The following is a 27,836-nucleotide window of genomic DNA, read 5'->3' as shown; positions in this document are numbered from 1 at the left end:
AAAAAAGAGAAAGAAAGAAAGAAAATTGATGTCTGTCCTCTGTTTTGTGGGGGAGATTTTCTGTATGCTGTCTTGGCTTTCTTTGTTTCCTAGGTCATAGGTAAGAGTTAAGATGTACGTGAGTGTCTTTTAGTTAATAAACTTCACTGCCTTCTCAGTGCTGTGCTGCTGTACATACCTGTCACAACATGAATGTAATATACTCTCTCCCACACATACTTATGCACACACAGACTCATGCACTCTCACAAGTAGGGGAATACATACCATTCTTGCCATAATGTTATTTGATATATTTGTGCTTTATTTTACATTTTTCAATGCATTAACATTATGAACTCTTAAATTAATGTACCAAAAGGCATTTATATAACTATGAATATATTGATTCAAAATCATTTAAAAATATAATCTAATAAGTTACAGAGGCTCATTCAGTCATTCCAGTTAGCATCCATTTCTAAGTGTGTTATTACTTATTCATTAGTAGAAGCCCTTTAATTTTATATTCTGCTCCTGGCAATTGTGGCTTATTTGGTACTTGTTACAGCCACTTTAGACAAGTAAATAAAAATCAGATGAAAAAACCTCAGCAACAGCTGGAAACAAACCAATAGTTTCTGTTTAGGTTTGGCAGAGCGAAGCACTGCAGGGCTATGCATGGAAAAATACCAGCCAGAACTGTCACACACTGTGAGAAAAGATTACGTATCTCCAGGGTTTTGGCCTTCTAATTACTAGGGGTTTTCTTTGTCCGTGAAGAGTGCCACCTGTGTGGTTGGGCGACAATATAAAATAATTAAATCATTATCACAAGGGTAATAGTATACGTCTTTCTGGTTTAGCTGTGATAAGAAAACCTTAAACCTGAAATACATTAAACAGTGTAGAACATAGGAAACGCCTCTTTGAGGGGCTTATTCTTGTTGTTATTTTAAATTTTCCTTCACTAATGTTTAGTTCAAATACATGATAATTCTAGGGAATTACCCGCCTTTATCAGACCACCCAAAGAAGGACTATGCTCTGCCAATAAGTAAAGTCATTGGCCTGTGACAACTAGTTTCTGACTTGTAAGTCGCACTGATTTTGGTAAGCAGATGTCTTCTAAAATGACTGTGTGGCTTAGCATAATGAGCTTTCTTCTTTCCTTTTGCAAGGAAGTATGGACATTGCTCAAAAATAAATAAATAAATAAATAAATAAATAAATAAATAAATAAATAAATAAAAGACAAGATTGAGCCGGGCGCGGTGGCTCATGCTTGTAATCCCAGCATTTTGGGAGGCCGAGGCGGGCGGATCATGAGGTCAAGAGATCGAGACCATCCTGGCCAACATGGTGAAACCCCGCCTCTACTAAATGTACAAAAAATTAGCTGGGCATGGTGGTGCGTGCCTGTAATCCCAGCTACTCAGGAGGCTGAGGCAGGAGAATTGCTTGAAACTGGAAAACGGAAGTTGCAGTGAGCCAGGATCGCGCCACTGCACTCCAGCCTGGCAATAAAGTGAGACTCTGTCTCAAAAAACAAAAAAAAAAACAAAAAAAAACCTGAAGATTGTAAGTACCTGATAATTTAAATAACATATTTGTAGTAACTGCGTTGCCGTTAAGCCTTATTTAAAGTAAATGATCTATTTTGCATACTTTTTTTCAATAAACAGTTTCATAGCTAAGATGAAGAGGGAAAAAAGATTAAGGTTTAGAAATCTTGTAGCAAGCTTATTTAAAATTAGTTATGTCTAATTATCTACTTCAGCTATAATTTTGCCAACTGATTATGTTCATGCTCTGATTAATTGTTCTTTTCTTCCAAGTTCTATTCATTTTAGAAAAATCAGTTTTAGCCGTAGCATGTGAAGCCCTTAAAATTGTCTGGAGACAGATAACTTGATCTCAGAAACTTAAATTATCTTAATACTTTCTGGAATAAGACCAGGAATGGAGGAAGAGAGAAATATTTCTTTATTTTCCCTAATTTTATTTCTTTTTTCGGCAGAGGAACTGTACTCTTAAAATTAGGGGGTCAGAGCCCCTGCTCTGCTGCTGAATTTCTCTCTTACTTGAGGAATTAGACACAGTCTAAACCCAGTACTATTTATTTCTCCCTTTAGAAATTGAGGAAGATGCCTTTGGCTAATATTTTTCAAATATATATATATATAATTATTTTGGGCGGGGGGAGACGGAGTCTCACTCTGTTACCCGGCTGGAGTGCAGTGGCATAATCTTGGCTCACTGCAACCTCTGCCTCCCAGGTTTCAGCAATTCTCCTGCCTCAGCCTTTCGAGTAGCTGGGACTGCAGGTGCAAGCCGCCATGCCTGGCTAATTTTTTGTAATTTGATGGATATGAGGTTTCACCATGTTGCCCCGGCTGGTCTCGAACTCCTGAGCTCAGGCGATCTGCCTGCCTTGGCCTCCCAAAGCGCTGGATTACAGGCATGAACCACTGCACCCAGTCTCAAATCTGTATTTTAAGAATATTTTAAAATAGTGGTTTTCAAACATTAATATGATCAGAGTCACCTGAAGGGCTTGTCAAAATCCAGACTGCTGGATTCTACTTTCAGAGTTTCTGATTCAGTAGGTCTGGGATGGGTCCCCCAAACGCGCTTTCTAAAAAGTTCCCAAGAGATGCTATATTGTTGCTAGTTCCTGAGATCACACTATGGGAACCAAAGCCTTACAGTAACTAGCCTTTCTCATGAGAGAATGGAAAGGAAATATACCACACATCAAGAAAAGTTATCTCTTGGGTTATGGGAATATTGGTAATTTTGCACTTACCCTTTTTTTCCCTCTATTCTCCATTTCCTACAAGTTATATATAATACATATATGATTAGAAAACATCATGTTTTTGGAAGAACACTTGTTGAACTAGAAATTCATTAATCTCTATTCATTCTTCTCTTCTGATGTTTTGTAGCAATATAATGATGTCAGTCCTCCTCACCTACCGGGGAAGACATTCCCTTCCATGTCTTTTGAGGGAGCTTTCACTCAGCAACCACCAGACAACTGCTTGGTTCCTTTTATATAGTGCAGTCTTGATTGTGCCAGAATTTAGTACAAGGGGTGATGGCTTTCCAAGTTTAGCAGATTGCTTAATTAGACTGCAAAAATTCTCCCCAGTTTTTTTTTCTCTACCCCCCATCAGGTTACAATGCCAAAAAGTTCTGTGTAGAACTAAACACTACTGGGAAAAAGGGCCTGGTGAACAAGTGCTGGGTGGGATGCCTGTTCAGAGGTAAAGTTCTGCTCACCCTTTTGGGAGTGTATCTATTTTTGACAAATTTGCCTCACTTAGAGCTACTTAAAATAAATCGAACAAAATTATATATAAAATGTATGCTTTCACAATTTCAGTCTTTTCTTTTGGCGTTTCTCTTCTAATAACCTTCTAGACATTGTTGCTTTATGTTTTTATCTCAGATTTTTTAAAGCAAACTAAATATAACATCCTAAAAAACCTTTCAAATATTTTGGATTCTTTTATTTGTGACTCTCACAAGCACATGAGGGGGGCTTGACTAGAGAGAATAAAGGTTATAACCTGGTCTGTCTGTTGAGACAGTGATTTTAATTACATTTAATTCCCATTCACTCTGTATGTTACTTGATCCACTCATTGGTTTAAAAGCATATTGATAAATACGGCCATGGCTTAGCCTCTTGCCCTTCAGCTCGTCTAGAATTGCATCCAGGCTTAAGTGAGTTTGCCACATTTAGATGTTGTACTTTGTTACTGATGAGATCCTTGCTAGATAGTGGAGCCTATGTTTTTCTAGAGAAAAGTTCATATTCCGTTATAAAAATAAATAAATAACTTGTTGCAGAAGGCTTTCAAGCTGTTGGCTTACAGTCAAACTGTAAGTAACAGCTTGAAAAACCTCAGTGCTTCTCACATACATGTTAATGGCTATTCTCCTTCATAAATACTTTAAAGTGTTTCAGTAAATATTTTCCCAAAGAACTTAACTTATTTGCTAACTTAGTGAGTATCAAAATGTATGTTGTATATGACACTACGCTAGGCACATGTATCCAGTTGAAGTTTAGAATACAACTTCATTTTTTAATTTTCCTAAACTTTTTTGCAAATCAGATCATTTTTATTTTACAATTCACAGGGTACACATGTAGGTTTGTTACATGAGTATATCGTGTGATGCTGAGGTTTGGGCTTCTAATGATCCCATCACCCACGTGGCAAACGTAGAACCTGTCACATCCCTCCGTTTCTCCCTCCTCCTTTTGGAATCCCCAGTGTTTACTGTTCCCATCTTTCCGTCTATGCACACCCATGTTTAGCTCCCACTTATAAGTGAGAATGTGCAGTTTTGTATTTTCTGTTCCTGCATTAATTGACATAGTATAATGCCCTCCAGTTGCATCCATGTTGCTGCAAAGGGCATGATTTTGTTCTTTTTTTAATGGCTGTATAGTATTCCATGGTATGTATGTACCACATTTCCTTTATCTAATCTGCCATTGATGGGCACCTGGGTTGATTCTGTCTTTGCTATTGTGAATATCCTTTTGGTAGAACAACTTATTTTCCTTTGGGTATATACTCAGTAATGGGATTGCTGGGTGAAATGGCATTTCTGTTTTTCTAGTTCTTTGAGAGATCTCCAAATGGCTTTCTACAGGGGCTGAACTCATGTGCACTCCTGCCACCAGTGTGTAAATCTTCTCTTGTCTATGCAACCTTGTCAACATCTGTGATTTTCTGACTTTTTAATAATAGCCATTCTGACTGGCGTGAGATCCTATCTCATTGTGGTTTTGATTTGCATCCCTCTGATAATTAGTGATTTTGAGTGGTTTTTTTGAGTGATTTTCATGTTTTTTTCATGTTTGTTTGCCACTTATATGTCTCCTTTTGAGAACTGTCCATGTCCTTTGCCCACTTTGTAATGGGTTTTATTTTTATTAATTTGTTTAAGTTTCTTATAGATTCTGGATACTAGACCTTTGTCAGATGCATACTTTGCCAATATTTTCTCCCATTCAATAGGTTGTCTGCTTACTCTATTGATAGTTTCTTTTGCTGTGCAGAAGCTCTGTAGTTTAATTAGGTCTCAACTGTCAAATTTTGGTTTTGTTGCATTTACTTTTGAAGATGTAGTAATAAATTCCTTGCCGAGGCCAATGTCTAGAAGGGCTTTTCCTAGGTTTTCTTCTAGGTAGCAGAACTTCAAATATACATTTAAAAATATATTTTCTTCAGAAACCAGGATACAAAAGAAATTTCAAATATTCCTATATTTTATTAATAAATGTGTGAATATGAGCATTAAAAGAAAATGTCATCTCAATTCTTTCAAAAAACAGATTTTTCTTTTCTGTGTTATAATAATATGTTTCCAAGTGACTTGGAAGTGACTACTTCTACTGGTCAGAAGTCGTAGGATGGGAAGGTACCAAATTTGGCGGCAAAGAAGTTTGCAAATCATATCGTAAAAACTGAGCAATTTTGAGACATGGTTATTGCAATAAGTTCCGTAAATCATTATGGACTTCTATAAATCATTAAACTCCATAGTAATCTTAAGTACATTTAAGCTGGATTCAATTCTGATTCAGAAAGTTAAAAGGGATGTTGCTGGGACAATTGACAAAGTTCTAAAAAGATGATAGAGCTGTACCAACATCAGTTTCCTGACATGGAGGGATGTAGTGGTTATGGTTGAGAGTGTCCTTGCTTTGGAGAAGTATAGACTGGAGCATTTAAGAGTGATCAGGCATTAGGTCTACAACTCTGCTTTCAGATCTTCAGAGAAAACTGTTCATGAGAAAATGAGAAGTGTGTGTTTGTCTGTGTATGTATCTATATATCTGTGTAAAATGGGGATATACCTGTTTGCAGATGACATGGTCCTATATCTAGAGAATCCCACAGTCTCAACCCAAAAGCTCTTTAAGCTGATACACAACTTCAGCAAAGTCTCAGGATACAAAATCAATGTGCAGAAATCACTGACATTCCTATACACCAACAGCAGTCAAGCCAAGAGCCAAATCAGGAATGCATTCGCATTCACAATTGCCACATACACACAAAAATAAAATACCTAGGAATATAGCTAACCAGGGAGGTGGAAGATCTCTATAAGTAAAGCTACAAACCACTGCTCAAAGAAATCAGAGATGACATAAACAAATGGGAAGGCATTCCATACTTATATTAGTCAGAGGTCTCTAGAGGGACAGAATTAACAAAATAAATAAATAAATAAATAAATGCATGTCATTATATATATGTGAATACATATTATATATAATATATTCACATATATACACGTATATTATATAATACATGTGTATGTATAAGACCCCTTCCTTAGAACATATACAAAAATTAACTCAAGATGGATTAAAGACTTTAAAAATCCTGCAAGAAAACATAAGCAATACCATTTTGGACATAGAAACAGGAAAAGATTTTATGGCAAAGACATTGAAAGCAATTGCAACAAAAGAAAAAGTTGACAAATGGGATCTATAATATACATGTGTATATATTCATAATGAATATGAAACATAATGAAACATATATAGTTAACATATATATATGTGAATGAGTTTATTAAGTATTAACTCTCACCATCACAAGGTCCCACAGTAGGTCGTCTGCAGCCTGAGGAGCAAGGAGAGCCAGTCCGAGTTTCAAAACTGAAGAACTTGGGAGTCTGACGTTCAAGGACAGGAAGCATCCAGGAAGGAGAAAGATGTAGGCTGCTAGGCTAGGCCACTTTCTCTTTTCACGTTTTTCTGCCTGCTTTTTTTTCTAGCCGTGCTGGCAGCTGATTAGATTGTGCTCACATTAAAGGTGGGTCTGCCTTTCCCAGCCCACCGACTCAAATGTTAATCTGCTTTGGCAGCACCCTCACAGACACACCCAGGATCAATACTTTGTATCCTTCAGTCCAGTCAAGTTGACACACAGTTTTAACCATCACAATACTCATGGATAGGAAGAATCAATATTGTTAAAATGGCCATATTGCCCAAAGCAATTTATAGATTCACTGCTATTCCTACTAAATTACCATTGAGATTTTTCACAGAACTAAAAGAAACTACTTTAAAATTCATATGGAACCAAAAAAGAGACTGAATAGCCAAGCTACCGCTAAGCAAAAAGAACAAAGCTGGAGGCATCATGCTACCCAACTTCAAACTGTACTATAGGGCTACCATACAGTACCAAAACAGCATGGTACTGGTACAAAAACAGACACATAGACCAATGGAACAGAATAGAGAACCCAATAATAAGGCCACACACCTACAACTATCTGATCTTCAACAAACCTGGTAATAACAAGCAGTAGGGAAGGAATTCCTTCTTTAATAAGTGGTGCTGGGATAACTGGCTAGCCATATGCAGAAGATTGAAATTGGACCCCTTCCTTATACCATATACAAAAATTAAGATGGATTAAAGACTTTAATGTAAAACCCCAAACTATAAAAATCCCGCAAGAAAACCTAGGCAATACCATTTTGGACATAGAAACAGGAAAAGATTTTATGAAAAAGACATTGAAAGCAATTGCAGCAAAAGAAAAAGTTGAGAAATGGGATCTAATTAAACTAAAGACCTTCTGCACAGCAAAGGAAACTATCAACAGAGTGAACAAACAGCCTACAGAATGGGAGAAAATGTTTGCAAACTATGCATCTGAAAAAGGTCTAATAACCAGCATCTATAAGGAACTTAAACAAATTTACAAGGAAAAAACAACCCCATTACAAAGTAGGCAAAGGACATGAACAGACACTTTTCAAAAGAAGACAAACATTTGGCCAACAATCATATGAAAAAAAGCTCAGCAGTACTGGTCATTAGAGAAATACAAATGAAAACCACAAAGAGATACCATCTCACACCAGTCCAAGTGGATATTATTAAAAAGTCAAACAATAACAGATGCTGGCAAGACTGTGGAGAAAAAGGGACATTTATACACTGTTGCTGAGAGTGTAGATTTGTTTAACCATTGTGGAAGACAGTGTGGTGATTCCTTGAAGACCTAAAAACAGAAATACCATTTGACCCAGCAAATACCATTACTGGGTGTATACCCAAAGGAATATAAATGATTCTTTTATAAAGACACATGCACACACATGTTCATTACACTACCATTCACAATAGCAAAGACATGGAATCAACCTAAATGCCTATCAGTGGTAGACTAGATAAAGAAAATGTGGTATATGTAGACCATGGAATACCATGCAGCCGTACAAAGAACAGGACCACGTTCTTTGTAGGAGCAGCGATGAGCTGGAGGCCATTATCCTTAGCAAACTAACACAGGAACAGAAAACTGAATGCCACATGTTCTAACTTCTAAGTGGGAGCTAAATGACAAGAACACTTGGATAAATAGGGGGAACAACACACACTGGGGCCTATTGGAGGGTGGAGGGTGGAGGGTGGAGGGTGGAGGGTGGAGGGTGGAGGGTGGGAGGAGGGAAAGGATCAGGAAAGATAACTAGTGGGTAGTAGGCTTCATATCTGGGTGATGAAATAATCTGTACAACAAACCCCTATGACACAAGTTTACCTATATAACAAACCTGCACATGTACCCCTGAACTTAAAAGTTAAATGAAAACATAATAAAAATAAAACAGGGATGTATATACACATGTACACACACACACACACACACATACATATAATTATGTGCATATATAATGGGCATACATGTGAGGTAAAATACCAAGAAATCTGGATGAAGGAGAACTGGAGATATAGTTTTTTATACTGGCTTTGCAAATGTTTTAAAAGTTTGAAAATCTTTTAGAAATAAATTATGTAAAAGGGTCATACCATATGTAGTTATGCATTAATTGCTGCAGTGTTTCTCTGATTCTTTACATCGCGGCATTTAGCTTTACAGTTAAACTATTTGTACAACCTCTTGGTCATATGACATTCTGAGAAGACAATTTACTTTTGGCTTTGAATGAATAAAACACTAGAAGAATTGTTTTCTCCCTGCCACTTTGTGTCTTGTGGCCATTAACCAAAAAATACTGATAGATTGACTTTATTTTTTATGACTCTTTTAAGTTTCTATTTCTAGAACGTATATTACAGTTGTAAGATCGAAGTAAAATACTTTATTGCGTATAGTATTGTCTCTTTTTTCACTGTCGAACAACATATTTTCAATTTTGAAATTCTCCTTGTCTATTAGTAATGGTAAGAATTAGATGATTGTTGGTTTTACAAAAATCACAATAGATGGAAAAGAAAACATTGTATTTTCTCACATGTGCATCAAATACCAGGGTTTTGGCTCATAAATCAGAAGAGCACAAAAAGATACAACTGGAGTCCTTCCTGGTTCCACTGTTACAGCCAAAATCCTGACATTCAGGCATATTTACAAGACCCATGTTTCGGTAAGCCCTTATGCGCTTCGAGTGGGCTGAAAAGAATGTGAAATAATTTCACATGGCAACTTTTTCAGACGGCTGTGTAAGGAACATGGCATTCTCTTTGAAAGAGAAAATCATCTTCGTAATAATAACCATTTCTTGCTTTCTTTTTTTTTAGGCATGCAATAGCATTAGAAGGTTTACTTTGGAACTTGTTTAGGTCATTATCAACACATGTTAGTTTTGGTGACAAAATTTGCATTTACTACTGTAAAGCTGTAATACCTGCAAGGTGCATCATCCTGACTTGGGACCAAGGGCAGCTCTCGACCCTTTTTATTCCCCTTAAAACCAACAACCAATGCACAAGTACCTCTGATATTAGATAAAGTAATGAAGCTGACAGTCATTATAGTGCCTATCATTTTAGGAGCATCTACCGTGTTCTAAGTGTCTTACATTCTTGATCCAAATTAATCTTCAGTTAAACCATCCTTAAAGAAAAAAGAATTCATTTTATGAATAAGGAAACTGAGGCCCAAAAGAGCTAAGCAACTTACCTCGCTTCAAAATAGTATCGATGGACAAGAAATTCACCGGTTCTATGTTACTCTGGAACCTGTGCCTTTTTCACAACACCTGTCTGAAGTCAGAAGGGTTACAAATGGTTACTGGCATGGCTAATAGAAGTTACATGTGGACAGCACTGGGATTTCAACTAGGTAGCAGATTGTGCTGGCTGCAGTGGGGTGGGGAAACTGACAAATCCTCTGACATTAGGGCAAAGAACTTCCTTAGATGTTATCATTATTACACATGACTCTGATGCCATTTTGTTAAAGGCCGTATGTTCTTTCTGTTTCTATCTACAATGCTTAGTGGTGCACAGGACACGATAGGTGCCTAGGAAGTCTTTGTTAAATTAGAGAGTGTATGGATGATGTAATAGAGTAACTTATTCAATTGCACCTTAGTGGCCTTAGTGACTAGAATTAACTGGTGGAAGAGTTAGGGGGCTATTGCCAGTTAAGATTTCAAGAAGAGTTTTCTTTTCTTTTCTATTTTTTAACTACAGTTGGGTGAAGAAGGGTGAAGTAGAAAAGTTTACAAAGAATTGAGAACTGATTTTAAAAAATGATAAGCCCTGACCTAATGAATTACATTTTAAAGCATTTCTTTAGTTAGGGAATAGAAATATATAAAAGTAATCGTTATCTTCTTTTGTCTTCACTGTTTCCAATTGTTTGTATTTTTTTTCTCTCCTTAGCTGGAAATGCCTAGGTCCCACGGTTGTAATGTCTGCTGATTTTATATTACTTAAGTCTTGTGGTTTTTCCTTTAATTGTCAAGCCATTCTTACCTAACTTCAACCATACTAGAATTATTTTCATACTCCTAAATTAGTATATTAGATTTATTTTTTTCCTCAACCCATCTTTATTAGCGTAATTAACTTACATATATCCATCCTTTGAATTTCATTTTCCTCCACAGCCACTGGCAGGTGGTTCAGATTCTCCAGGGCACTTTTATCTTCCCAGTCAAAAACATGTCCATTTACATTCTCCCTGGATTAAGAAGCATTATGCACTCCATATGAATGTGGAGGTACCATTTTCTTCAGCCTCCTAGTAATAAACTGCTATTTTTTCATCAGTTTTAATATTCACTTTCAACAGAAACTATCAAGATTGCCATTATACTATTTGCTAATAGGAAGCATGCCCTTTTTAAACATGCTTTTTTAAAAAACCCAGATTCCTTTTCTACAGGGCTGAAATTAAAGCAAGCTATGACCGTAGTCCATGAAGTATAGTTTTATGACTCTGCTGAAATCTCAGCCTCCTGCTCCTCCCTGAAGGATTAAGAAGCAAATATGCTTTGGTATGATTGATGAAACAATGATGGCCCCAAGTATATTCTTATTAAGTTCTGGTTTCACAGAACTTACAACAGGGTAAAACCCCCAAATAATAACTTTCTCCAGATATTTATAATACATAGTTTATAAATTATTACCTAGCAAAAAATGCTGTTGTATACAAATAGTCAGTATTTTCTCCAAACAGAATATCTTTCTGGATTAATTTCTGAAAACATTCTTAGCAGAGAAGTTTTGGGAGAGCTGGGGACTTTCTGTATTCCTTGACTTCTAATTTCTGTGTAACGGAGCTTAGGGTAAATCGTCCTCAGCATCACTCATTTACCTTCCAAAGTACTGAGTCACTGTAGAATATTTTTAAACAACATCTTGTGTTTCCAGACATTGCTTCATTTGCAAACTTAAGAACATTTAAATATTTAAAAGAGTATTTATTTTTTTTAAAAAAGAGATTTCATAGAAGTGACACAACTAAGTCTAAACACTGTATTATTTATGTCCCTAGCTTTTGACTTTTTGAGTCTCTTTTCCTAACATTTCAGTTCTATTGATTTTGTGTGATATACTAGATACCAATTACTAAAGTGTTGTTCAGATAGCAGGGGATAAAATGTTTTCTTAGTGGATTCTTTAAAAATTGCAGCTATGGAGGCAGGATTGCTCTTGTTTCATCCTGACAGGAATGGTGGATTTAATAGGTTACCCAGAGCTTTTTATCACATTATAACTCTTTCTGTGATAGTCAGATTTGGGTCCACATTATGTGACCTGACTTTCAACTTATTTGAACTGCTGTCAGGCTGCAGGGGAACTGAAGCTACTAGATAGTCCTGTAGTTTTCCAGTTGGGAAAACAACAATCCTGTCTGAAAACTTCTGACAAGGTCCAACACCGTGCTCCTTATAGCAAAACGGAGTCAGCCTGATTCCTGGAAAATTCTTTACCTGCTCAAAGTAAAGCGGTGTGGCTGGAATGCCTTATCATAATATAAATCTGTGCTGTTTTACTCTGCAATAACAGCTTGTCTGTCTCTGTGATCATTCGTTCTCTGAGGTTGAAACTGTTATCATGTCAACAGAGCTCCCTTCTCAGCTTGCATTGCTAGCCAGCACTCCTGTAGAAATCTCAATGTCTCTTAAATATTCTCCCTAGATCCAGTGTGTGGTATTTAAATTAAGGAAGCTCAGACATGTCTTGAAAGGAACTGAAGTATTGCATCTAGTCTTGCCAATCCACTGATTAAAATTCTTGCCAAGTGTTACATTATGCACAGCTTCCTTATTTTGGCTGTAAATTTCATTGCATATTTTTCTAGGATGAGAAAGTTTGTATTTTTTATTTCATAAGCCCACATAATAAACACAGCTTTCTTCAAAACCGTTTGAGGTGTTGGATGCGTGTGCTGTGTTAAATATAGGGCTCCTTTGTGGAGGAAAGCACATGTGGCTCATTTTAACTTCACACACAAGCATTTTAGATGGGGCAAAATGGTTCCGCTGGGGAAAAAGGAAGTCGACATTTCGATGAGCTGCAGGATTATCCAAGCCGTAGCTTTATCCTCTCTGAAATCTCTTTTCTATGCACTTGAAGAATGAACAAAACTTTCTTTATGGACACAGAAGAACCCACTCTCTCCTCTCCCACAGCTACTGCCACTCGTTCTGCCCCTGTATTTTAAATTTGTAGTGGGTGAGTATATTAATCGAAAGCTCTCGGAGCTGGCTGTGGTGATTCACACCCGTAATTCTAGCTCTTTCAGAGGCCAAGGCAGGTGGATCTCTTGAGTTCAAGACCAGCCTGGGCAACATGGCAAGACCCCATGTCTAAAAAAAAAATAGAAATGTTAGCTGGGCATCATGGTGCCCTCCTGTAGTCCTAGCTACTTGCAACTTGGGGACTGAGGCAGGAGGATCACTTGAGCCTAGGAGTTTGAGTTTGCAGTGAGCTATGATTGCACCATTGCACTTTAGCCTGGGCAACAGAGTCAGACCCTGTCACCCTTCCCCCCAAAAAACCTCTCACTTCTCACTAAATAAATGCATAAATGCTTCTTTAGCATAAAACTTTGTGTAACTTTGTGTAGCATCCTTTCAGCTACCATTCTGAAGAGAAAACCCCAGTGTCTCAGAGAGGGAGCAAATAGATTTAGAGGGAGAGTCGTCCACAAGAGACCATAAAGCACATGTTTTGGACCTGATGACTGGGCCTGGATTTCGAATAAGGGGTAGAAAACTGGATAATTTGCTCCATTTACTTCTGTAAATGTATTTTTCTTTGGTAGCTGCCTTGCAGGAGAAGAGCATCTTTGAAGGTCTGGAGGTGGGGCTCCACTGACATTCAAATAACACAGGCCTAGGGTATGGGGCCTGGAAGTTCACTGCACGTTTGATTCATACTGGGATCCCCCTATAGGTTCCATTTGGCAAATGGCTACTTTCTTTACATAAAGAAATAGTTCTAGAATTAATTTTTCTTAAGGAAAAACATGTCTCAACCTATTAATTTAGAAAAATTTTAAATGAGTACATGAGGATACAAGTTTAGTTATAAAAATCACATGTGACACTGTTCATGCTATTCTCATTTCAGTATATATTAAAAATGTTTAATGCTAAAATTGAATTTGATACGGGATGCTTTTTTTGCTCTTTTAGAATTTTTTAATGCACATTTCCATGAAAATTTAGAAGTTATAAGGGCAAAATCTTCATCTATACACAAATACTTTTTTATAACAAAAAAGACTAAAATTTCATCAAAATTATAAACTATGAGCCCCATTGAATACTTTTTTTCCTATGAAAAACAGAATCAAGTTGTGGACTGCAGAAAATAAGTAGCTCTCTGCTAAAAAAAAATAGTCTTTATTAAGTAAAGCTCAACTTAATCAGAAAAAAATGTCAAAAAGAATAATTTTATTGCTTGGCAAAGTGATCAAGATGTTTTCTTCTCCTAAGTTATTTTTTCATATGATAATCATCCCTTAAAGCTCCTCTTAACAAATAATGGAAAGAAAGAAAGTCGATGTTTGGATTGGAGCAATAAATGTCATCTTTATGTGTGTAGTTTGGAGAAAGGGGCTTCTTATTGGCCATCTCCTCTCCAGAGTTACAGATACAGTCATTAGTCCTTTTAAAGTATGAAAAGCGAGTGAATGGCGAAACGTTTGCCAAAACAGATTATCTTTTGTATGTTTCAAGATTTTATAGTTTTGCAAATACCCATACACAGACAGGTTTTTAAAAATCATTTTTCTTTAGAAACCCAGGTAAAAGTTCAGAGTGATTTCTTTCTTGCTCCTTAATATTTTTAATCCTTTATCATCTTACCTAAAGCCATTAGTATTTCCTGGAGCAGATGGGGTATAAGCCATAAAACGACGTATTTACTTCTTTGTAGGAAGAAAATTAGGAGAAGAGATTCTATAACACGATTGAAGTTTAAAAGCTGAATTCCTTGAGGAAAGATTATCTTTCTCCATAGATCTCATTCTCTGATAAAACAAATGAGGTTGTCTCAGAGGCACCTGTTAATATTGACCTACATCATCCCCAGTTCTGACCTTGCGTCCCCAGCCACTGGGGGGAAGTTTTTGGTAGAAAAGGAACCATTAAGTTGGTTCATTTCTTATTTTTTGGAAAGGGAAACATCTCCCTCCCCTTGTACTTGTGCTTGAACTGATCTCTGAAGGAGACTTCCACAGAAACAAGGGCACAATGTGTGCCTTGCAAATATACCTATTTCCTCTTTCCTTAAGGTCAAAATTTCCGTTACTGCTTAGACTCCAGTAAGAATGGGTTTGAAGATTATTTTGGGGAATTATTCTTTCAAGGAATATAATGTTAGGGCCTGCCCCTGAGAAGAGTCTCTGTCTGGCTGGAGGAATGAGGATGTTCTTGAAAAAGAACTGTGTACTTTTTATTTTCAAGTAAATTTACCAATTGTTTTTAAAAAGGTATGTTACCGAGCTTTTGAGGAACTCTTCAGAATACTAGAGATGTCTTCAATTTAATAACATCTTATAGCACCATTTTCACTAGCTAGTATATTCTTTGCCTGAAAATCCCTGTCATCTCTGATGACAAATTTACTCCTCATTCAGACTGTCTCTCTGAAATACCAGAAAATATGATCTTCATTCTCTTCTCTGGGTCCTTTAATAGTACCTAACATGAGTAAATTCAGCCTTATTTTTGATGGAAATATCCCTGCCTGGTGAGAGCTGACAAAATATAAGCAATCTTCAGGTTGCATGGCTACCAGACTGGCACATTCTAGGTTTTTCCAGCTGCCGTTTCTTTAGTGGTGTGGTCAGCACTCCCCTGGACCTTTCAGTGAACTGCTGGGGGTTTTTCCCATGCTGGCATTCTTTTCACAACGTTTTGTCAGCTCAGAATTTCCCAGTAATTTAACACTTCTGTTATGACCAAAGAGAAATTTCTTATCCAGAATGTCAAGGAATATATCTCAGATAAATGAGATATAGGCCTACAACGTTGGAAATGGCATTAGGCTTCAAGTTACAGAAACACCTTCTGTATCCCAGATAGTGACATACACAAAACATAAACTCATTTTTTAAAGAAAAAAAAAATGTTTTCTCTCATCGAATGAGAAATAGTTAAGGGCTAATGTGACTCTTCTACAGATGATGTCAGAGACTGAGACACCTCCCAACTATTCTTTCTACCACACCATAGTGTAGTCAGCACTCTCATGCTCACTAGGTGGCTGCTGAAGTCTTACCACCATGTGCTAGTCTTTAAGCAGGAAGGTGGATGAGTAGGAAATCAGTAATAATAAATAATAAATAAATAAATAACAAAGATCTGCTGTGGGAGTAAGCCCTTTGTAATAAGCTTGCCTGGAAGCCCACCCAATGGCATCTACCTCCATCTAAATTGGTCGCTCATCTTTTTCATCTTTGAAAGAGACACTGATAAACATAGATTCTAGTTGAACATATAGCCTAGCCAATAATACAGGGATTCTGTTAGCAGGAAAAATGAGAATTGATAGTGGGTAGGCAACCACAGATCTATGTCATAATGATACTTTCTTTGATTTAGAATTGCTTTTTAAATTGGGATTATGCATATGTGGAAGAAAATGCATGAACTAGGTCTTAAAATATTTTGTTTACCATGAATTTAGTGTCAGGAAAATACATCTTTATCATACTCTGAGCAGGATTTTAATCAGCTTGACTTTTTTGCTCTCAACTCTAATTATAAGTCATTGTTTCATATTTTTCCAAGAAATTTTAAGGGTCTACTATAAACATTTCTGAGAAACATTGTTTTTTCCTCATTTGCTACTTCAAGTTCAAAAAGAGAAATAAAAGTCATTGTTTCCTGAGTATGTGCCTATTATTTAGATCTTAGAGTCTGGGAGAAAGAAGAATCTCCTGGTTTTTAAAGATCAGTCCCTATGTTTTTGGATTTGAGATGAAGAATGCTAGTGTGTTATCCATAACTAACTAAAAACTGCTGCAAGTTCCTGATCTTAAAAATGTGTAAATATTTATTCTATTATACTTATCTTCTCCTGGGATCACGGCCCAGATCTCATCTTCAAGTTGACCAACAAGATGAGAGGTTCATAACAGAAGGTAATTTTTAAGTCAGCCCAAGGCAGTCTCAAATAACCTAACCAAATTCCTCACATCTGTGAAGCTTCAAGATGTAGATCACCTTGTCACTGCGTTGTGTTTTCTCACAGATGTTTCTTCTGCTCCCTGAAGGAAACACTGATGCCATTCAGTACCTGACACATGAATCTTTCATGCAGGCTATAGGTGACCTCTAATGGAATCCACTTTTCACCTGATTACTTCAGCTATTTTGTTTTTCCTCCCAAAGGAGTTAGGACAGCTATTTAACCTTATTCTTTTGTGTCTTCCTTTGAGAGTGGATTCTTGCTTTGTATCCTTTCTGATGATGATGATGATGATGATGATGATGATGACTATCTGTATAACAAACCACTTCCAAAGTTTAGTGGCTTAAAACAACAGCTATTTAATTATTGATTCTATGGGTTCACCATAAAGCTGGACAGTACTTTTTCTCTTATATGGGCTCACTCGTATGTCTGGTCAATTGCCAGGAAAGCTGAATGTTGGCTAGTCTAGGATGGCCTCCGTTGAGATGGTTTAATCCTGTCCCCATCATCTCTCATCCTTTTGCTAGCTGGCCTGCACTAGTTCACATGGGAGCTGAGCAGAGTTTCAAGAGAGTGAGCAGAAGCATGAAAGGCCTCTTGAGACTTAGGACTAGTACTGGCACAGAGTCACTTTTGCCTCATTCTATTGACCAAAGCAAGTCATGGGATCAGCCTAGATTCAAGGGGTGGGGAATTAGATTCTATCTCTTGATGGGAGGAGCTGCAGAGTCATATGGCCAAGGGCATGGATACAAAAAAGGAAGTAATTGCTGCAGCTTTTACAAAAGGTCTACCACAGTAAGATTCTTTGAGCACTTATTCAGGCACTGTGTGCTAAGCACTGTACACATTATCTCATTCAATTCTCATAAGAACTCTACGAGTTTGATACTAATATTATACCCATTATATAGATGCAGAAATTCTAAGTGACAGAGACTGGCATTTTGATTCTCAAGCCGTTTTAATTACCAGATCTGTGGACTCCAGATGTTCTTGATTGTGTACCTCTCTCAGTACAAATATTGGGAACATATATGTATGTGTATGTTTGCTTATAAATTATACACAAGCGCTACTGTTAATCTCTGTATTAAATATTAATAAACTCAAACTTCATTTTTATCTTTTTAGATAAAAATTGTAAATATCAATTAAAGTTTGAGTATATTTTTTAATCCTTTATATGAATGTCTTGTAGCCTCACTTTGGAGACTGTACATCAAGCACCTCCTCATGCCCAAGATATTTCATGATTCCCATGTATAGCTTTGATTGAAACCGTGTTTAATCAAAATCCTACTTGCCATTGAATTTAGTTCTAGTTCCAGTTAATACAGCCTGCTTTAAATGCAAACTTTTAAGGGTAGGGACTTTCCTCTTTGGATATTTGATTAGGACTTGTGGAGGAATGTGAGAGCAAGGCTTTAATTAAATTTAGAGAGGATCTTCTGATTTATGAGAGTCAGGACTCATGGTTTCATGTGTCCAGTGAATACGCAGATCACTTACCACAGGGCTCAATTGCTCACCTCTCTCTGGAGCTGTGTGAATAAAACAAGATAATGTGGAGGAATGCTTCTCAAAGTTCTCAACTGGCAGTGTGTGCCTCCATTATTTGCAGAGATTATGAAATGCAGACTCTGGGTTTCCACTGCATTTTTACCAGGCTCCCATGGTGGCATTGCCCATAATTTTAGGGACATAAAATCTGAATTCATATCTGCCACTTAGGTGGATGACCTTACACAAGTCATCTGTTCTTGAACTTGTTGAATTTCTTCAACTGGAAAATGGGAAATGTGGCCGGGTGTGGTGGCTCACGCCTGCAATCCTAACACTTTGGGAAGCTGAGGCGGGCGGATCACTTGAGGTCAGGAGTTTGAGACCAGACTGGCCAACATGGAGAGACCCTGTCTCTACTAAAAATATAAAAAATTTGCCAGATGTGGTGGTGGGTGTCTGTAATCCCAGCTAGTCAGGAGGCTAAGGCAGGAGAATTGCTTGAACCTGGGAAGCGGAGGTTGCAGTGAGCCGAGATCAGTCCGTTGCACTCCAGCCTGGGCAACAAGAGCAAAACTCCATCTAAAAAAAAAACAAAACAAAACAAAAAACAGAAAAGGTAATAAAGCCCAAGATCACCTTGCAAAATATTTTGCAAATTAAATTTGTGATAATTTTGTCAAAGTGTTTTATAAAATGTAATACATTAACATGTGACACATCCCATAAAAGTTTGTCAATCTATTAAAAGAAGTATTCTACATACTAAAGTACTCATGATTCTGAGCTTTCTGCCCTATTCATTTGGGTTCCAAGGAAAGAGACCATGGCATATATTTCTTTTCTTCTTTGCATGAATGGGGGTAGAAGAGAGTAGGGATTTATAACACAGACTTTAAGTTCAGGCAAACATGGGCTCTGACCCCAGCTTCTCCATGATCTTGCAGTGATTACTTAACTTCTACCTCTTTATTTATTAAGTAGTGATCCTAGTGAGTTCTTTCGTTCAAAATTTTTATGATGATTAGAGATACTATAGACAAAATGTATTGCATACTTGCTATGCCAGGCATTATTAAAAGTGCTTGTCAATTCACTCACGAAAATCCTATCATTTTGAGTGAAGGTCCTATGAGGATGAGACAAGAAAATCAAGAAATAGAGATTTAAATGGTAGCACTAGGATTCAGATCTCTGCCATCTGACACCTTAACCATCCTCTTTCTACTTCATAACACTACCTCTTAAAAAGTGAAAGCTTGCAAGTCACTTAGCACACCAGTGGGCACACAGCATATCTTCAAAATATGGCATTATGATTGTTATTGTTAATATTATTATTTAATTTCCCCACAGCTTCTTGCAGAATGCTTTGTGTAAGGTAGCCGTCTAACAAATTTATGTTGATTTGATTTTTAAAGAACCCTGTTGTATCCTCTTGGGCTTCTTAGAGATTTATATTCAATGAGAGAAGCCTCTTACTTTTTAGGCTAATGTGATTTATGCGGCTGCTTTTTGATGAAGTTACCATCTTTTATTTACAAAAGAAGATTAAATGAATATGTGAAAATCCAAGAAATCCAAAATCTCCCTTGCTAAAAACTGTTTAGAAAATTATCTTTGTAAGACAAGGAGACCACACAGGGCCAATTTCTAAAATAACTGGATTTCACTAAATGGTGCGTTTCGTGTTTTTCAAAACCTGTATTTAGAACTCCGTCTTGGTTCTCTTTTATTTTTATTTTCTGATAGCTCTACATTAACTACTGTACAGTACCTGATCAATTTCTGTTCCATGCTTTGCAGCTTGCTTTTTGTCTTTTCAGGATCAACCTGTTCATTTGCTTATAAAATGAGGAGCTTTACCTGAGGAATGTCAGAGAGCCAGATAGGACTCTCTGGGGCAAAATAAATCTTAAGTTAAAAAAAAAAAACTGAGGTGGTTTCATGTCCTATTTCTTTTGCCTTTATTTTAGCCATCTAAACAGTGGAATAGGACTATTCTATAAGAACATCCTCAAACTCTAAGCCCCAAAGTAATATTAACACAAGTGACAACAGTTCCCCTCAAGCATAACTGAAACCTATCTTTCTACCCCGCCCTCAACTGTGCAATTCTTTAGGTTATCATTTAAGGAAAAGCTGACTAAAATGGCCTAATTAATAGGCTGAAGTCCTCTGAATTCAGCCTTTGCTAGATAATTGGAGAAAATATGTCCGGGAGTCAAAGTCCTTGCCTTAGTTAACCATCTGCCTGCAAGCATTTTGGCCTTCCTGTCAGGATGGTAAATGACAGGTATGTCAGTACAGCAGAAAGCCTAGCCTTTAGATTGAGCTAAACTCCCCTCAGTCCTGACGAAGAGCAGCCCTGTGAGTGACCTCAGTGTTCACCTGAATACTAGCTGACCTTACCACAGGCAGTCTCTAGGCGGTCCTCAGCTTTAATCTTCTATTAGTCTGGTTTCAGTCACTAAGTAAGAGAAACAACTATTTGAATGAGTAGGAGAGCCTGGCTTTGGGTGCTCACCAAGTCTTCAGATTCCAGCATGATTAAGGACTCTGAGACATACCTACGGAAATGTGCTTGGTCAATTCATTCATTCTAGTAATCAAAGCTGAATTTTTTGCACAGGTTTAAAAAAAATAACAATGATCCAGTGAAATGAAAATTGTCATCATGATATTTACAATAGAAATGAACGTATTAGTTAAGGGAAACTGGTGTTGCAAGCATTCCCAAATTTTAGTAGTTCTACATAATAAAGGTTTATCACCTGATTCATAGTCTAGTATGGGAAGTGGGAGTGAAGTTCTGTTCCACACAGTTATTTAGAGACTCAGGAAATTTTGTCTGGTCTCTGTGCCATCTCCTGGGGCATTGGTGTCCTGCCTGGAGCCCCTGCATTCAGCCTGCAGACAATGGAAGGTCATGTGGAGGACCTTGTGCGGGATTTTTAGAGAATGGATATAAAAACAGTTATATCACTTTTACACATATTCTTTAAACAGGACTCAGTCTCACAACCCCTAAAATTACAAGAGTGGTTGGGAAGTACTGTCTTGCTAACACAGCCCAGGAAGAAAACCAAATGGGCTTTGGTGAACAAACAGCAGTCTAGCCTCAGTCATCTTGAAAAATTATATATATCGTTGTTCTGTTTACTTATGGAGCTCAGTTGTCTTTTTTCCTATAGGATATATATTTCTGGTATGATAAGAAGCATGGCAGTCCTATTGCTCTCTAGAAGATTGTATTCTACTTTTTTTCCTCTCTTAGACTTCTGATCTTGGGTTCTGTTCTTTTTCTTTTATTTTTTAGTGGTGATTAGGTTTAGACAGTCTGTGTCAGGCCCAAGTGCAAACCGTGGGTCTCCACCCTATCCACCTCCCCAGGGTAGATGGGAGAAATGCTACTGTCTTGTATTCCACATCTTGTCACTATTCAGCCTGCTGTGTTTATATTCTGACCCTTCGTGAAGCCAAAAGGCAAGGCTTGCTGCACGTTGCACTAGATCTGAGTAGAGAAGGGGGTGAACTTTCAGATTCAATGAATTATAATGCTTCTAATATAGAACCTCATCACCAGATCTGTGACGACAACACGCGCTGTGTATTTGACTTTACGTTTTACTTTCTAATTCCTTAGATTTGAGCAGCCTAACCACTTCCTCAGTATTGTCTCAAGTAAAAATAAGCCATATGACTTTTCCTCTCAAATTTAATTGAATCGAAATCAACTGTACTAAGCAGTTAGAGAGTCATTTATTAGCTGGGAATAAACAAAAGAATAAGCCACCTCCTGTTCCTTCAAGGAACTGAGACTAAGGAGAATGCATGTAAGCATTCTGCTGTGTTTATGTAATAACTATAAAACAGTTGATAAATATGACAATAAGGGTGCAGACCAGAATATTATGAGAACATAAAGAGACATTTGTTTTGTCCAGTTCTGAATGGTCTCTTAAAGGAGAAAACATTTGAGCTAGAAATTGACAAATGGGAAAGACCTCGCTAGGCAGAAAAGGAGAGGGAATATAAAGCCTGGGTAGAGGGCACCTTGCCAAGGATGTCACGCTGTCTACAGAATAGTGAGGTCTTGGGTGTGGCCAAATCAGAGGACGTGAAGGGAGAAGGCGTAGGATGCTCTGAGGATTGGGAGGGTAAGTTGGAACATTTATGAAGGGTCTAAACACCATAATTTGGAATTAGTGTTTTACAAAGGAAGATATGAAGAATAACAAACATTACTTTAGGAATTAGTAAGATCAGACTCACATTTTAGAAAAATAAGTCTAGCAACAGAATTGACAATAGATTAGAGAATTTTAAACTCTTATGTTGAGTTTGTACATTTAAGGATATTACCTTTTTGTCTTTCAAAGACATACTTTGAAGCATTGCCTTTTTCTCTCACACATTGTTTTTTGCAAGGGCCACAAATATAGCTCTGAAATAATAGGAGATCATGTTCTAACTAATTGAAAATGTGTTATATAGTTCCAGTGTTCTATAATGACAGACTAACATGTATCAGATGACCTTCCTACCAATAGTAATTATAAATTCTTGACAAAATGTAAGCAATGACAGAAACTGTTTATTGGCACTAGCAAGTAACTAAAAGTAGGCTGAAACTAAAAGGGCTTCCATCTGTGGAATAAGGAAACCACACTTAGATCCACATTTAAGAGATCACGTAACTTTGACCCCGAGGGTCCTCCTTAACTCATATGGTAAGTGGCTGAGAGGGATCAAACAGAAAGCAATAGTTTATTGGCATGGGAAACCGAAGGACTGAATTCAGGATTGTCAGAATAGAAATTGAGGAGGAGATGCCAGAAAGGAAAGAGTCACAGATGGGTTAGCCCCCAAATCTATGAATAAACCTCTCTTTAATCCTTGGTTGAGTCTATGCATATTCAGAGAAAGACTCTAAGAAGCCTAGGAAGAAAATAAAAGCTAGAAGGTGTAAAGAACTGAGCAAATAATTCAGCAGCTTCTTAACTGCATGTCTGTAGAATTTGGAATTTTAGTTCTCCCCAAGTTAGAGGGGGTTGGCTAACACCTTGGGTTTTCCATTGAAACTCCAGAAGGCCCACGTGATAGGAGTAAAGACTGTATCTTGGGACTAAGGGATTTATCCTAGAACTGAAGGAAAAACTGAAATAGACCCACCTTAACAAAATGTCCATATCACCTGACAGTATTTTACCTGCTGCTAGAACACACTTCAACACTGGAGGAAGATAATAGAATCTAAAGCCTCTACCGTATATTATACACACGTTTCAATATGCCATCAGTAATTACTAGACATGCAAATAAATAATAAAAAGAATCCCAGAGTCAAATGAAAAATGAGTCAATACGAACAGACCCATAGCTGACCTAGATGATGGAATTGGCACACAGGGACATTAAAATAACTATGTAAAATCTGTTAAGGAGTTTATATGACAAGATAAATAGAATGGGTGAGAAGATGGCAAATTTCAGGAGTGACAGGAAAATAGTAAGAAGAAGAACCAAATGGAAATTTCAAGAATGAGAAAAATTAAATATCTGAAATTTTAAAAATTGGGATGGAATTAATAACAGATTTATCACAACTCAGTAATAAAAAGACAACAAAAAATAGTAAAAGACATGAGCAGACACTTCCAAAAATAAGATATATGAATGGCCAATATACATTTGACAAGATACCAAACATCATTCGGTATCAGGGAAATGTACATTGAATACTCCTTTATAGTCGTAAGAATTGCCAACATTAAAAGGCTGACAACACCAAGAGATTGCCACAGTTTGAACTCTTTTACATTGCTGGGGTTAGTGTAACATGGTAATCATTTGGGAAAACTGTATGTTAATTATTTATACAATAAAATATATACTTACCTAGTAATTTCACCTAGTGATATTTGTCCAATGGAAATAAAAACATATAGCTACAAGATGGTTTATACAAGTATGCAGATTTATTCATAATAGATAAAAACTATAGTCTAATGTCCATTCACAGATGAATGGATAAAGAAATTACAGCATATTCAACAATGGAGTGTTAGAAATATATAGGAATGAAGTCTAAATATATACAACACAGATGAATCTCAGAAATGTTTAATATGTGGAGTAAAAGAAGGCAGTCTATCTTTATATGAAGTTTGAAATTATATAACAGGTAAAACAGTTCTGGTGATCAAAGTCAGAACAGGAACTCCCTCTGGGTGAGGTGAGGGAAAAATGAATAGAAAGTGTGCAAAGTAGGCTGGGCATGTTGCTCACACCCGTAATCCCAGTACTTTGGGAGGCAGAGGTGGGACGATCATGAGGTCAAGGGATTGAGACCATCCTGGCCAACATGGTGAAACCCCATCGGTACTAAAAATACAAAAATTAGCTGGTTGTGGTGGCATATGCCTGAAGTCCCAGCTACTTGGGAGGCGGAGGCAGGAGAATGGCTTGAAATCATGAGGTGGAGGTTGCAGTGAGCGGAGATCGCACCACTGCACTCCAGCCTGGCAACAGAGCAAGACTTTGTCTCAAAAAAAAAAAAAAAAAAAAAAAAGGGGCAGAAGATAACTTTTTGGCTTGATGGAAAGGTTCTGTATCTTTATTAACATCATGGTTACATAAATGCACACAATTGTTAAAACTTGTCAAAACTGCACACAAAATCTGTGCATTTGATTGTCTGTACATTATAAGTCATAAATAGAATGGATGGAAATTTAAAAATAATGTAATATAATGCTTCGCTATGCCACATGCAGGAATTGAGAAGGCAGCAATTTATAAGGGTTAAGAGCATGGTTACAGCATCAGACAAATCTGGGGTTTTGAATCACATTGTGAGTACTTTGTGAATGTAGGCAAGTTACTGACGTCTTCTAAGATCCTTTGAAATGGAGATGATGAAATTAGTATACACCTTATAACGTTGTCCTCAGTGCAGTGCCCGGCACATGGATGCATTTGGTACATTTAAGCTGTAGTCATTATTATTAAATAGCTCTTCAGCTAGACTTTCATTGCCCAAATGCAGTCAGGAATACTGGGATAACCATGAAAATTTTGAGAATTAAATATCTGCAAACTGCATTAGGGTGCAATCTAAATAATGCAGATAATATCTGACAGACAGCATATGTTTAAGTATGCTAGCAAGTCCTATTTTCGCAAAGTAACTATCTCTTTGCCAAGAAGAAACTATTTGCTTTAAAATACTTTTCTTAAAACTCTTGTGAAAAAAATTCATATGTAGAGAAATTAGGACATAATTTTTTCCCTTATTCAGTAGTCTTACCCTGTTTCCAGTATTATAATCAGATCACCAAAGGTACATATATTTTCATATATATGTGTGCTGAATATATAGATACACGTTACATATATATAGTTTTTTACATATATATACCCATATATGTATATTTAGTGTGTGTGTGTGTGTGTGTGTATATATATGTACGTGTGTGTGTATAGTGTTGTAAACACACCTGGTATTTCCACTGTGAAGTCTTTTCATGTGAAGGACTCTGTTTACCTATAAAGCTGGCCTATTCTTTTTAACTGCTGTGTTGCAGTCTATGGCATTGATAGGCTTTTAACTTTGTAACTACATGAGATACTACCATTATTGGTAAGGACTTGTAAGAAAACCAGTGCTTGGAGCATCACATGTCTAGTTAATGTTCACAGTCTGGATTTCAACCTAGATTTTGTGAAACACTCAGTCTAGTGTAGTCTGGAGTGAATTAATTTTATTGTGAGTGTCTTTGAGGTTCAGGTTAATTGTCAGACTTTGTCGATATGCAAGTGGTGATGTAATAAAGGCCAGATAATCTTGTTTCCCTAGGACAATTGTGGGGCAGAAAGTGATGCCTCCATGCCATGCAGTGGCAGCAGAAGCCAACGTAGACATTAGACAAGTTATACTTCCCTGAGTGCCAATAGCCTGTCCCATATCCAGCTTCCTCTATAATAATAATAATGATAATGATAATAAAGAGTAAGGATCAATTGCATGGTGTTACGAACTGTGGAGAGAAGGAGAAGTCTTCAGACCTGTAATATTCTGTCTACTTTCACATTCCAGATTACTATTGTTCTCTCTTTTCCTTTATTTTGCAATCTTGCTTTTTTTTTTTTCTGTCCAAAGGGCCCATTCAATAACAACTAAAATCCCAAATTCTCAATTTCCTAATTTATGTGTCTGTGGTCTTTTAGTGTGTGCACTCACACATAGAGAGTTTTAATTTCCAGTGACATCAAATTTGTGCTTTCAAAAGGTAATTTGTGATGCCTGGATGTGAAAGGGGCCCTGGTGTAAAGCCAGAGAGCTGATGAGAGCTGAGGCTGGTCACGGACACAAAGCCTGCCCCTCTGGCAGAGTCGGAGCAGCACAGAATTTCTCCTTCAGGCCCTGCCAAGTGAGAGTGAGGGGTGGTCTTATGGGTGTTAAGCGAGGCCCACAGTCAGACACCCTGCAGAAACACAATCAGGTTTGTGTCATTCTGTTGCCGGGAGTAGTTGCTAAAAGGTTTAGTTTTGATTTTGGTAGCTTTACTTCTACTCTTTCAGTTTTGAGGTGAGCACCAATGTTTTAGAGTGCCTTTCTAGGTTTCTTTCTGACCTTTTTTCTTCTCTAACCTGTGGTGTATTCAAGGCAACCCTCACCAGCTCAGGAGAGAGAGAAAATTGTGAGCATTTCTTCCCAACCCTGTGTTCAGTGACATCAAGTTAATAGCTTAAAATTGGATATGGGGAAAGGAATTATACCATTGAAGTGGGAAAATGCTACACATCAAGGATTCTCCCACCCCAGAGAACCTGTTGTTTAGCACACCACTTCTGTAAGTCTTCTACTTCTGTTCACCACACAAACCTTCCCCTCACCACAGACACAGACACACGTACACACACAGACAAGCTAGTGTGTGAAACATGGACACCCTGGATTTTCTTCCAAGGGCTATGGTTATTTACAAGAAGAACAAATTGAGTTCTTTTCCTCTTCTCATCTTGAGCTTTACAGTTATTTCCAAAAGCTGGCATGGCACGGTTGCTCACACCTGTAATCACAGCACTTTGGGAGGCCGAGGTGGGCGGATCACGAGGTCAGGAGATCGAGATCATCCTGGCCAACATGGTGAAATCCTGTCTCTAATAAAAATACAAAAAAAAAAGTTAGCCAGGTGTGGTGGTGCGCACCTGTAGTCCCAGCTACTCAGGAGGCTAAGGCACTAGAATTGCTTGAATCCAGAAGGTAGAGTTGCAGTGAGCTGAGATCGCACTACTGCACTCCAGCCTGGCGACAGAGCAAGACTCAGTCTCAAAAAATTAAAAAAAAAAGCCAAATATAAGCTAACTTTC

The 27,836-nt window shown here is 37.4% G+C and overlaps 1 protein-coding gene across 2 annotated transcripts in view; it reads left to right on the top strand.

The window, feature by feature from the left end:
* The window catches only part of MACROD2 (mono-ADP ribosylhydrolase 2), a 2,078,532-nt gene that overhangs the window by 685,945 nt on the left and 1,364,751 nt on the right, over positions 1-27,836 (top strand). The gene's annotated exons all lie outside the window — the stretch shown is intronic.

The sequence above is a fragment of the Aotus nancymaae genome, unplaced genomic scaffold (assembly GCF_030222135.1).
Source record: "Aotus nancymaae isolate 86718 unplaced genomic scaffold, 86718_ANA_hifiasm-v0.15.2.pri h1tg000001l, whole genome shotgun sequence".
In the NCBI taxonomy this organism is placed as follows: domain Eukaryota; kingdom Metazoa; phylum Chordata; class Mammalia; order Primates; family Aotidae; genus Aotus; species Aotus nancymaae.
This window is presented reverse-complemented; position numbering and strand designations above follow the sequence as displayed.